Here is a 14,472-nt window from a genome sequence, read left to right on the forward strand (position 1 = left end):
GTAAGTTACATGCATAACAGAAGGTGAGGTTCACATTAGAAATCAACCTTTTACCTCTCAAAAAAAAAAAAAAAGAAAAGAAAAGAAAAGAGAAATCAACCTTTACAGGTTTAAAGGCTCTCTGTTATCAAGACCCATGCTTGGCCATTTCAACTAATTGTCCCTTCAGCAGAGCAATCCTATTTTTTCAGATTGTTTGGATCCAGCTAGAATTAACGGGTATAGCCAGAGGATGGTTTTTGATTGTGGGGTGACTGGGTGTGTTACCAGGAAATAGACTTCCCAAACAGTGGAGTGTGTGTGTGTGGCAGGGGTGAGGGATAAACAGGGGATCAGTGTCTCACAAATTCTGAGGAACAGATCTTGGTTTGTTCATCTGTTGCTGGTTTCTTGTGAACTTGAAACCCATCTGACTCATATCTTCCTCCCTCCCCCAACTCCATTTCTAGCACATACAGGAATACATTGTCTTAGAAGATTGTACTTCGCGTTGATGGGAAGAGAGTGGTAGCTTTTAAACAAGTGGTAACATTTCCAGTCCCTTTGAAATGCAGCCTCGCTGTCCAAATTACTCAAACTTGCACTTTGTGTAGGAACTCTTAAGTCTGTTTTATTGGAACCACACCCCTGGGCTGGAAAAGTTGCTTCTGGGCCTCTGATGTTGCCAAAACATTGTATAATTTATATACTTCAGCTGAAAAAATGATGACTTTTCTATTTGTATCCTCACTCAAACTCGGTAATGACATGTTTTCCTTTACAGATGTTTTTTAAAGAAATGTACCATATTGGGTTCTATCTCCTTTTAAAATGTATAGGATCAAGAAAGCATTTCCCTAAAACATTTGGACTTTCTAAGACTGAGATACTCCATTTACATGAACAACAGATGAAGAGAGAATTTCACACTGATATGAATATCTTAGTGGAAGCCCCGTAACATGTCCATAGAACAATGTAAGTATAGCCACCAGAAATACAGACCTGCAGCCAGCCTCCTGCATCCAAAGCCCTGAGGTGGCATCCCAAGCAAGGCCAGGAGTAGGGGCAGGCAAGCAAGTTTCCCAAAGGAACAAAAGTTAAGGAGGCACCCATTCTTAGGTGCTGGTCCTGAGTCTGACTCTGAGTGCATGGTGCTTCCTGAAATTTACAGATATTACATGATTTCAACCTCACAGGAATCCTGTAAGAAAGCTGTTACTTAGCCACAACCAGAAAGAATGTAGACACCCAGAGAACTGAACTAACTCTCCCAGGGTCAAAAAGCTAGAAGGTCCAGAGATGGAAATGCATTTTGTCCCCAAATCTGTGTTCTTTTTGCTCACATAAAGCCCCTTTTAGAGCATTTTGAATTCACAAAATCAAAGTAATTATTTCCCTGATTTGAAATAAACCACTACATAGCGGTGGTTTGATGTGTACTTTTGTGTTGTTGTTGTTTGCCTTTGTTTTTCTTTTTAATTTTTTTAAAAATTTTTTTAAAAGATTTTATTTACAGATTTTATTTGACAGACAGAGATCACAAGTAGGCAGAGAGGCAGGCAGAGAGAGAGGAGGAGGAAGCAGGCTCCCTGCAGAGCAGAGAGCCCAACATGAGGCTCGATCCCAGGACCCTGGGATCATGACCTGAGCCGAAGGTAGAGGCTTTAACCCACTGAGCCACCCAGGCGCCCCTGTTGTTTGCCTTTGTATTCCAAACCCAGCTAAAGGAACTAGCTCACTCATGGAGCAAATGCGCAGTTCTGCTTTGATGTTTTTAAGAAAATGAGCTATGACCACACCACTGAGAATATCTTCTTTTTTCCCTTGTCTTCAGGGCTAGCAGCCACCAGTGTATCCCAGATGGAAAAGGTATGTCACGCTTTCAGTCATTTCTAGAAGACAAACATGTGATGATTCCAAGCACCGTCCTGTGAGAGGATCACCCACAGATGCCCAAATCTAAACACAGGAGAATGTTCACCTTCACTTCAAGTTACCTACCAAATTGGCTCTTTCAAAAAGTGTTCAAAAGGTAGGATTTCCCATAGCTCTGTTCTGGGGGGCAAGTGATAAGAGAGCACAGCAGAAGCCAAACAGGGGAGGCACTCATCAAGGCAAGCCTGACCCACAGCAGAATTGATATCTGTACCTCCATGCCCACCCAGATGCACTCTCCCAGGGCCTTCCTCTGATGGGTCACATAAAGAATATTTCCAAGGATTTACAATCTATACAGTTATATTTTCAAAGAGATTATGAGTGCTTTAATTCAGCCAATGATTCTGGGTGACTGGGAGAAATAGTCTTACGTACATACTAAGTACATACATACATATTCTGTCAACATGCCTTCATCATCTCTCTGCTTATTGTAGAGGGAATGGGTAACTAGTGGAACCAAACTTCTCCCCAGTCAGGATTTAAAATGAGAATGAATTTGAAAAGCTGAAGTCAAACTCTGAGTTTAGTGATATATTTAACCCCCAAAATTAAATGTAAAAGCTCTCGTGTTCAATTTTATCCTGTTTCTGTGCATTGGGAGATTAGGTTCCAAGTGTCTTACCCATTGTAGGTGCTCAATAAATACTTGTTTGTGGTGGGGGAGAAATAGGAGCATAGGGGAGTGCTTCTATTCACCTTGAATAACCCAAGGTGAAACCATAGTTTCCTAAGACCTTTACCAGAGAACAGCTGAAATAAAACATTGCAACTTTCTTCAGATCTTGAAAGGGTGAGTATATTTAACATGTTTTGTAGAAATGGGATAAAGAAATAGCTGATCCAGAGCAGATATTTCAATTTTCGTAAAATACACATGCAAGAGGATATAATTTTTGTGTATGTCTTTTAAGAATGGAAAATGATAAAGGAGCAATGGTTATAGACAGGTAGACTTTAGTTCAAGGCTAGGAAGAACTTTCTACAATGTCGAACTCTCTGAATGTTTATTAAAAAGCTACCCCACCCTCTCAAGCTCTGCCTTATTGGAGGAATTTGAAGAACTTACCAGCCTCTTGCCTGCTGGCTTCCAGTGGAGATGGAAGTGGGGAGCAGAGAGTGACTCCAGCTAGCTCTGTGCTGGCCTGGCAATTTCCTATATCTCTTCATCAAAAGAAAGTGTAATTGTGTGTATCTGGCTGGGTCTGTGAATGCTGTGAGGGGACAAAAATATAAGGGATTTTTCTCCATTTTGTATGGGAAGAAGCAAGGGAAAAAATGTGAACTCTTTGGATCTCTGCAAACCCAGGCTGCTTGGCTTCCAGAAGAAACACTGAATTATACCTGCTCCAGGCTCTCTGCTTGACTTGTGCCCTCGGCACAGTGGACCAGGCCATCTCTCTGGTGGCCAAACCCAAAGCAAGCAGCAGTGTAGAAGGAGCCCCCAGCCACCAGATCATCTCTTGTTTTGAAGGAGGGTGACAGGAAGAGGTGATTCTGCACAAACTCATCCTACAACATGTACACTATGGAGTATTATGCCTCCATCAGAAAGGATAAATACCTAATTTTTGTAGCAACATGGACAGGACTGGAAGAGATTATGCTGAGTGAAATAAGTCAAGCAGAGAGAGTCAATTATCATATGGTTTCACTTATTTGTGGAGCATAACAAATAGCATGGAGGACAAGGGGAGATGGAGAGGAGAAGGGAGTTGAGGGAAATTGGAAGGGGAAGTGAACCATGAGAGACTAGGGACTCTGAAAAACAATCTGAGGGTTTTGAATGGGCGGGGGTGGGAGGTTGGGGGAATCAGGTGGTGGGTATTAGAGAGGACACGGATTGCATAGAGCACTGGGTGTGGTGCAAAAACAATGAATACAGTTACGCTAAAAAGAAATAAAAAATTTTAAAAAAAGAAATATATGTACTTCCCTAAAAAAAAAAAAAGAAGTGACAACACAAATGAATAAGCCTGAATTATTTTTAAGCACCTCTTTAAACCTGTCTTACATTCTATCACAGGGAATATACAGGCATATACACACACAGGTAAGTACCTAAACCTCATCCCTAACACTGTAACACTCAGACTCCTGCTTAAGAACACATGAAAGATTTTGATTTGGAAACTCACCTTTCCTCTTTGAAATAATTTCTTTTTTTAAAATGTGGAACAAAACTAAGAAATAGATATGAGAAAGGTACAATGAATAACAGAAATTTTATAAAGATGTAAACAGCTTAACATTCATGGCAAGAAATTGTTTTCCTATGTCACCATTGGGTCTCTTGGAGTAGCATTTGAATAGCCTTTGAAAATAATTCTTTGTTTCCCATGATAGGTGCTTCCCTTAAATGAATTAATAAGAATGGCAAATTCTTTAAACACAAAGATATATGTAATTCCTACTTCTGTTTTCATTTCTCTTATGGCAGCTTATCTTTATGAGGATGAAACATTTAAGGCAATAAGAGAGGATATTTATTCCACATGTCCTTTGAGTCTAGAATATAGATATATATATAGTTAAACTCCTGTACATGCTGTGTTAAAATAATCGTCCTGAGGTCTGGAAACAGGAGATGATGACACTGTCAAAAAATTGAGGGAGAGACAATATTTAAGAAGGGTTATTCTTTTCCTTGAATAGTAAGTGCAGAAGGGAGTGTAAAGTCAGAGTGACTTCATAGTGGAATCCAAAACCTACCTGGACAATAGAAGTGCCTGGACCGTAGTAAGTGCTCAAAATATATAATTATTATTTTCTGAAAAGATAACTAAAGATAGCTTATTTTTGTAAGCCTTATTGTTAAATGCTTTTCCATATTAGTAATTTCTAAAGATACAAGGTAATGTATTCATTTATGTAAGGAGATTTATAGCTTTTTATTATTATTTTTAAAAATTTATTTATTTTCAGCATAACAGTATCATTATTTTTTCACCACACCCAGTGCTCCATGCAATCCGTGCCCTCAATAATACCCACCACCTGGTACCCTGACCTCCCACCCCCCCGCCACTTCAAACCCCTCAGATTGTTTTTCAGAGTCCATAGTCTCTCATGATTCACCTCCCCTTCCAATTTACCCCAACCCCCTTCTAACTCCCCATGTCCTCCATGCTTTTTGTTATGCTCCACAAATAAGTGAAACCATATGATAATTGACTCTCTCTGCTTGACTTACTTCACTCAGCATAATCTCTTCCAGTCCCGTCCATGTTGCTACAAAAGTTGGGTATTCGTCCTTTCTGATGGAGGCATCATACTCCATAGTGTATATGGACCACATCTTCCTTATCCATTCATCCATTGAAGGGCATCTTGGTTCTTTCCACAGTTTGGCGACTGTGGCCATTGCTGCTATAAACATTGAGGTACAGTTGGCTCTTCTTTTCAGTACATCTGTATCTTTGGGGTAAATACCCAGGAGTGTAATGGCAGGGTCATAGGGAAGTTCTATTTTTAATTTCTTGAGGAATCTCCACACTGTTCTCCAAAGAGGCTGCACCAACTTGCACTCCCACCAACAGTGTAAGAGTGTTCCCCTTTCTCCACATCCTCTCCAACACATTTTGTTTCCGGTCTTGCTAATTTTGGCCATTCTAACTGGTGTAAGGTGATATCTCAATGTAGTTTTAATTTGAATCTCCCTGATGGCTAGTGATGATGAACATTTTTTCATGTGTCTGATAGCCATTTGTATGTCTTTATTGGAGAAGTGTCTGTCCATATCTTCTGCCCATTTTTTGATATGATTGTCTGTTTCATGTGTGTTGAGTTTGAGGAGTTCATTATAGATCCTGGATATCAACCTTTTGTCTGTACTGTCATTTGCAAATATCTTCTCCCATTCCGTGGGTTGCCTCTTTGTTTTCTTGACTGTTTCCTTTGCTGTGCAGAAGCTTTTGATTTTGATGAAGTCCCAAAAGTTCATCTTCGTTTTTGTTTCCTTTGCCTTTGGAGACATAACTTGAAAGAAGTTGCTGTGGCTGATATCGAAGAGATTACTGCCTATCTTCTCCTCTAGGATTCTGATGGATTCCTGTGGATGCCCACTCTCACCACTCTTGTTCAACATATTATTAGAAGTCCCAGCAACAGCAATCAGACAACAAAGGGAAATAAAAGGTATCCAAATTGGTAATGAAGAAGTCAAACTCTCTCTCTTTGCAGATGACATGATTCTTTATATGGAAAACCCAAAAGACTCCACCCCCAAACTACTAGAACTCATACAGCAATTCAGCAACGTGGCAGGATACAAAGTCAATGTACAGAAATCAGTGGCTTTCCTATACACTAACAATGAAAATACAGAAATGGAAATTAGAGGATCGATTCCATTTACCATAACACCAAGAACCATAAGATACCTGGGAATGAACCTAACCAAAGAGGTAAAGGATCTGTACTCGAGGAACTACAGAACACTCATGAAAGAAATTGAAGAAGACACAAAAAGATGGAAGACCATTCCATGCTCTTGGATCGGAAGAATAAACATTGTTAAAATGTCTATACTGCCTAGAGAAATCTATACTTTTAATGCTATTCCGATCAAAATTCCACTGGTATTTTTCAAAGAGCTGGAGAAAATAATCCTAAAATTTGTATGGAATCAGAAGAGACCCCGAATAGCTAAGGAAATGTTGAAAAACAAAAATAAAACTGGGGGCATCACGTTACCTGATTTCAAGCTTTACTACAAAGCTGTGATCACCAAGACAGCATGGTACTGGCATAAAAACAGACACATAGACCAGTGGAACAAAGTAGAGAGCCCAGATATGGACCCTAAACTCTATGGTCAAATAATCTTCAACAAAACAGGAAAAAATATACAGTGGAGAAAAGACAGTCTCTTCAATAAATGGTGCTGGGAAAACTGGGCATCTATATGTAGAAGAATGAAACTCGACCATTCTCTTACACTGTACACAAAAACAAACTCAAAATGGATAAAAGCTTTTTATTTTTTTTAAATTATTTATTTATGTATTTGAGAGAGAGGATGAGAGAGAGAGAGAGAGAGAGAGAGTGAGCGTGAGATAGGAGAGGATTAGAGTGAGAAACAGACTCTCTGCTGAGAAGGGAGCCTGATGTGGGACTCAATCCTGGGACTCCAGGATCATAACCTGAGCTGAAGGCAGTCGTTTAACCAAGTGAGCCACCCAAGCACCCTGTCTACAGCTTTTTAGAAGATATGACATTCCCATTATTATCTGGTGGGCTACTAAGACCAAACTTCATTGCCCAGAATTCTTATTTATTACGAAATATAGCAAACACATTTTCCCCTGATGCTAGCCCGGGGCCGTCTTGTGGAAGACACAGGCTAAGCTCTGCCCAGGGCATGGGCTGTGTCATTATCCCTCATGCCCATTAGGTGATTGTGACACGTTGTGGCATCTGCTCTCTGAGCATGGTCTCATTGTCAAACAACATGGTCAGTGAAAGGCAAAAATTTCAATATGTCCAAATGGTGGAACAAGTATTCTTTGATTCCATTTTTTTTTTCCTGAAATTTCATGTCCTAATGCAAACACAAGACCCTCTCTTCTAACCTCAGCTGACACTTAGGTGGGTGATACTAAGGTCCCTGTTTTCAAGTATTTTCTAACTTCATCCTAGGGTCCATTCACACTTTCAAGCACTTTCCCCAGAAATCAATATGTCCAGCCAAGTCCACATGGCAAGTGGGATGTTTGCAGAAGTTCCTCCTGGGGAGTTAAAGTAAAACATATTTCCGTAAGTAAGGTAGAAGACTTTCCTTCCTTTATTTATTTAATTTATTCTAGCACTGTTTGTGTTTTCAAAAGTGTAGGAAAACAAAAAAGATATACATATATAGATATAGATATAGCTAAGTAGAGAATATACAATATAATTTATATATACATTTATTTCATATAGAAGGGTTTAGGATTCTAATTTTCAGATGCTAATTTGTGACATGTTCAATCATGTTTCAGATATGTCAAAATACAATACATTTGAAATAGTTTATGATTAAAAATGACACTGACAAAATTTTGGTATCAGTAATAATAAAAAAAGGAATTGGTATCTTGGAACCCAAGATATCTGACTCTAATTACTGAGGACACATTCTCCTGTCAGATTATCCTAATTATGCAGTTCACCCTCTGAGGCTGAGAAAAAAGAGAAATGTCTTTGTTGTTGAAAAAACATCCTATAGTAATTTGTTAATTTTACTTCACTATGTGCTTCAAATATGACAAATGAATGTATTTTTATTAGTTGGCCTAGTGCTGCATATTTGCATTTTATATATTTCTGCCTTTATTTATGTATGACTTTTACCATGTATGGTCTAAATGTATTAAAATAATAATTTATGCCATATCTCTTCTTTTTCTATGTTCACTTTGTAGGCATATTTAGACTGTGTTGAAAGATCATATAAACTGAAACCTGAAAATTTAGATTTCAAAAATAATTTGGAAGGAGCCAGGATTCAGATTAACTTATGGATTGAAAATAAGACAAAGGGTAAGAGACCTAAGACTTCTTTTTATTAATCTCCTCCTTCTTCCCTTCTTCTTCTTTTAGGAATAATTTACATTCAGTGAAATGCTCTTATTTTAAAAAGTATGCTTGGACAGTTTTGGCAAATGTGTATCAAGACACAGAATATGTTGATCATCCTGAAAAGTTCCTTTGTGCCGCCAAGCAACCATTGATTTGATTCTATCATCAGAGGTTAGTTTTGTCTGTTCTAAAATTCTAAATAAATGCAATAATGCAGTATGCACTTTTTTGTGGACTTCTTTTTTCCTTTAGCATGTTATTTTTGAGATCCACTCGGGTTTTTAGATGTAACAATGGCTTGTGCCTTTTTATTGCTGAGTAGAACTCCATGTATGAGTATACCACAGTTTGTTCATCCATTCTCCTGTTGATAGACATCTGAGCTGTTTTCATTTTGGATTTATGATGAGTAAAGTTGCTGTGAACATTTTTGTAAAAGGCATTTTGTGTACATATATTTTAATTTTTCTTGTGTACTTAATAGTAGAATTGCTATGTCCTAGTCTAGAGACATGTTTAACTTCTTAAAAACTGGCAAATAGTTTCCCAAAGTGGTTGAACAATTTTACATTCTCACCAGCACTATATGAAAGTTTCATGTGCTCCACATCCTCTCCAGTTTTTAGCATTGTGAATATGTTTCATTTAACCACTTCAGTAGGTTTGTAGGAATATCTCATTATGGCCTTAATTCACATTTCTCTGATAACTAATGACATGGGCTATCATTTTTCATATGTTTCTTGGCCCTAATATATCTTTCATTATAAATACTTTTCAGTTGGGTTTTCTTTTGATTGTTAAATTATGGGAACTCTTTACATATTCTGGAGGCAAATAATTTTGTCAGAGGCATATATTGCTAATATTTTCTCCCAGTCTATATCTTGTGTATTTATTTTCTTAATTTTGTGTTTTTGATGAGCAGTTGTTTTTAATTTCAGTGAAGTCCAATTTATCAGCATGTTTCTTTTATGGTTTGTGCTTTCTGTATATTCTCTAAGAAAGTTCTGCTTATCCCAAGGTCACCAAGATATTCTCTCTAGTTTTCTTTTCCATTTATTGTTTTAGTGTTTACATTCAGGTTTATGATCTACCTCAAATTGACTTCTGTGTAGGAGGTGAAATAAGGGTAAAGGCTCTTTCTTTTTTCCATGTGAATAACAAGTGGTTTTAAAATAATTTGTTGACAATCTAAAGACATTTTTTCATTTCATAAAATGAAAACCCATGACAGTTTCTTTTTAATTTCACTACTGAGAAGCAAAAAGGCATAAAAAGAATAAAATTTTTCTTCTGCACTTTCTCTTTTGCTTGATTTGAGCAGAAAGTTGTTTTCAGTTGACAGTGGTGATCTGCAAAACCACCTACACTCCAACCTTCATGTTTTCACTGTATGGTGATGGGAAGAGAAATGTGACAGGAAATCCAGAGCTGAATGGTTAATGTGTTAGTATCTCTAAACCACCTCCTAACTGGGTAACTTAATCATCATGTACATTAATTTTTTTTTAACTTCAAAAGGATTCCTAACTTTTTAAACTGCCTTTCCTATTATTAAATAGTGGTGGTGGTAGGTGAATCCTCATATGACATTTCATCTACATTACAGACTGTTCTGTCTTTCACATTTATAACATCTAGTGTCTCATCTAAAGCCAGTGGGGCTAATTCCTAACTGATGGCTGATTAGGTGTTTCTCTCTCCAGAGGTGAAAAGCAGACCCTCATCACCCAACAGTCTCATGGCACCCCATTACTGATGGCTGGTTAGCACCATAATTGTGCCTTTCAGAAAGACCACACCAAAGCAGTGGCTTTCAGGTTGGATGAGGTAGTCTTGTGTCCTAATTAATTATTCTCTTCAAGATAATCCTCAACAATTTTGCCCTTAAAACATGTTACATTGTTTCTGTCTTTAGGCAGATAATGAATTTCCAAGTGATTGTCCTACCTGCATATTCAACTAAGTGCAATGTTGGATTTATAAAATGTTAAATAGTTAAGCCTTCTTCTAAATTCTCCATGGTATTTTTACCCTATCTGAAAATAGAAACACTATTTTTGGCATTCCGGTTTTAAAATGAAGAAGTGATATAAAACATAGGTCTTTGAAAAGTTTAAAATGGCTTTGGGCTTTGGGTTAAGTTAAATCTTTATTAAAGAATTCTCTAACTGTAAATTAGAAATGAGGCAGATGATGGAGAATAAGGAATTGACACTTTCAGAAATAATGGGCAGGTCATTTGTAAAATGGGTGTGACCTTAAGCAAAGCCAAACTGGGGAACAAGATTCACAAACACAATAGAAGTTTCCAGGTGTGCTGTCTTATTCCTACCTCCAGTCTTCTTTTCTTCAACTTCTTTTCTTAGTGCCCTAAAGGTGTCCAAGATATCAGGCTGAAACCAAAATAAGACATGTCATTTAATAAGAAAGAATGGATTTGTATTTTATAACTCAGTCCCTAAACTATCAAATGTGTGTATTCTCTCAATTGTATTGCCAACAAATGCTTGAAATTGTTGGTCAACTTAAAATTTGTTGTAATCAACTATAATCAGTACAGATTAGTCGCATTTTACTTGGCTCATGGCTGGTTGTTGGTTCACACATTTTTTTTTTTTTAATATTACACATTGACATGTCTTTTGGACCTGCTGCCAACCAACTAAATTGACTTTCACGAACGCACAGGGCCCAAACATACAAACTCAATGTTCAGGCTTTTCCCCGTGCTACCTTCTCTGGTACTTTCCCCTGAGCCCCTAGTGGATGTTTTGCTCCACTCTGTGATGGTGTCTTCTTGCTCCCAGCATTGAAAGGATCTAGCCCCTGCAGCTTTCTTTAAATTCCCCTCTTTCCTCCTTTGCTTCTGCATTTTATGCATCTCTCACATTCACATTGCTCCCAGCTGTTTCTCTCTGGCTACAGACTTCTCATCCTTCCCTTCACTCTTTCTTCATCCCTGGTGGCCAAAATCACTGGTCCGGTGAGACAACAGGCAGGCACTGGCAGCCCATCAGCGGGTAAGAAACCTGGAAAAGAAACCAAGCCATTATTTGCTCAGTATTTCATAGCAACTTGTGTCTATAATGTCATGAGAACCCAGTTCCCTGGCTTCTCAGTCCACTCTGGCTTGATGTTCAGGTTATTCAGATGTGTTGTGAACATGGCTGAAAATCAAAATCACATTTCTTATATATGTGAATATATTTCTGCATAAGCAAATGTAGAAATATGATTGCTCTAGACTATGAAGAAAATCAAGACAGACATGGAAAAGACAGGCTTGGTGAGCATATATTTTACACTGGACAAGGGAAAACCTTCCTGATAAGTGAGGTTTGAATTACTGCTCATTAAAAATTATCAATGCTACGTAGTATTATTATTATAGACTTCCTTTCCCATGGTTAGACAATGCATGAATGCTGAATTTGTAGGTGGCAACATTGAATCCTGACCATGGTTTTTGCCACAAACTCACTGCAGGGCTGTGGGATAGTCAGTTAATCTCTCCAAACCTCACATTTTTCACACCATGAAGACGTTACAATAAATGATTCCTACGGTTCCTTTTAGCTCTTAAATTTGATAATATCATAAAATCTCAGTCAAGTGGCATCCAGCTAAAATAAACTATATGATTACACTGTTAGTTCTTTGTGGTGTCCTTCATGTCATATCCTTGACATGAGTCCTAAAATTGGAACATTTTAGAATAATGTTAAGATCTCTGAGAATTAAGCAAATTCTGAAGGACAATCACAGTTGGATGAAATGATCTTAAAGAGGGAATGGGGTACAATTAGTAGGTCTTTGTGGTCAACCAATTCTCTCCTGTTATGGTACATCATATTAATTCATCTCTGTGCATGAGGACAGTCATCCCTGGTTTTGTAAATGAGTATGAGTTGAAGGCAGTATATGGAAGATGTTAATTCCACGCAAGACAAACTTTTTTTTTTCTGCTTGAGATTGCATTGGTTGGTGTCTAGTCTGCCTACCTCTTGATAGATTCCAATCCCAAGGCAATCTTAAGGAGACATGGAACACTTAAACCTCCTCCCAACAAGGACAGCTGGAATGAGGAGAAGCCAGAGAAGGTGCCTTGTGGAGAGTGCATGAGGACAGCGGCCCGGTGTGAGGGAGCATGTGGGCTGTCTTACAATATTTCACGGCCCCGTGGAAAAAGGAATGCATAGTGTTCTGTGGCTCCCTAATGAAAATTAAGACAAATAGGTGGGAATTGCAGGGAAGAAGTGGTCAAAATGGGAAGGGCCTTTCTTGCAAGCCGAGCTGGGCAACCACAGAGCCCAGCTGTTTTTATAAAGAGGTGGAACACTGACACAAGGGCTTCTCATGTGGGTGCTGGTTGGTGACACCAATGCTGTGAGAGACATTCCTTGAAGGTCTCTTTCAGGTTTAAGATTATTTCATTCTAATCATTTACGAATGTTGCTTTGATATAAATTCAGCCTCTGTAGATGCCTGACTAATGAGAATGTTGGTTTGGTTGAGGTAGAAAAGTAAATTGGTGATTCTAGAGTTATAATTTATGTCATTAAGATCAGAGGATATCAGGTTCCAAAGGTGTTTAAAAAAAAAAAAAAGATTTTCTTTACTTACTTGTCAGAGAGAGAGAGTGAGCGAGAACAGGCTGGGGGCGTGGCAGGCAGAGGGAGAAGCGGACTCCCTACTTAGGAAGGAGCCCGATGCGGGACTCAATCCCAGGAGCCCGAGATCATGACCTGAGTCAAAGTCAGATGCCTAACTGACTGAGCCACGCAGGTGTCCCTCAAGGGTGTCTTTTTAGTGTAGATGACAGGGGTAGACTCTTCTATGGCAGAATCTCCACCCCTTAAGGAAGGGAATGAATTTATACTCAAACCACTCTTATTCTTCAAATTAGTTGGATTTTATGAGCTTGAAGAAAACTTTCAGGAGAGTTCCAATTGAAAGATGTAAATCGGGCTTCATAGCAATGTTTTTCTTTCAACTATCTTATGTAGAATATCCAACTCATTCGTCCTTGGGTTGGATTACATTGGTTAAAGAAGTTATAGTATGCCATGAATTGTACTTATGAAAAATTAAGATCAATGCTGCTTCTTTCTTTGGTAGTCTTTGACTCACTCACAAACCTCATTCATAGGGTGCTAAAACTCAGAATGCCTTTTTCCAAAGAAACAATGTTATTCAGTATGATTAGGTCACCACGTGAATTCTTCAAAACTCATTTACCTCATCTGTAGCTGAACTATGGTATTAATGACTGAGCTAACCCTCGCTGGGCATGAGGTATGTGCCTGTCACTCACAGGCATGAATTCGTCTAATTCTCATCGAAACCTTCAAAGGCAGAAATCAGTTTCATCCGTTTTAAAGATGGGAACCTGAGACTTGGGATTAGCCATTCAACACACAGATTTAAAAAAAAGACAGACTGGATTTTCAAATCCAGAAACTCTGATATGAGACCCCAGGCCTTGACCATGATCGGCCCTGCCCTATTTACTGGTTTGTGTTGTAAGGGCCTCGATGGTAGAAAATGAAGCAGACAGGAACAGAAGGGAGTCCTTTCCCTCATGTGGGAATGGACATAGTTTAGAATAAAATTTATAGAAGATTTTCAAGTCGATAAAGAAGTTTCAGACTTGAAATCATTTCATAGGCAAGTGTGCTTTATTTTATGCTCATTCTCTTTTCTGTGTTTATCTCCAGTTCTCTCTCTCTGTATTTGATAGAGAGAGACACAGTGAGAAAGGAAACACAAGCAGGGGGAGTGGAAGAGGAAGAAGCAGGCTTCCCACTGATCAGGAAGCCTGATGCGGGGCTCGATTCCAGGACCCTGGGATCATGGCCTGAGCCAAAGGTAGAGGCTTAAGGACTGAGCCACCCAGGCGCCCTGTGTTTATCTCCAGTTCTTAACTTCGACTTCCTCTTCTTCCTGCTCTTCGTTCTTCTGGCCTAAATTAGGTGCTCATTGACT

The sequence above is a fragment of the Mustela putorius genome, unplaced genomic scaffold (genome assembly GCF_011764305.1).
Source record: "Mustela putorius furo isolate JIRA1106 unplaced genomic scaffold, ASM1176430v1.1 tig00003858_pilon_pilon_pilon, whole genome shotgun sequence".
Lineage (NCBI taxonomy): Eukaryota > Metazoa > Chordata > Mammalia > Carnivora > Mustelidae > Mustela > Mustela putorius.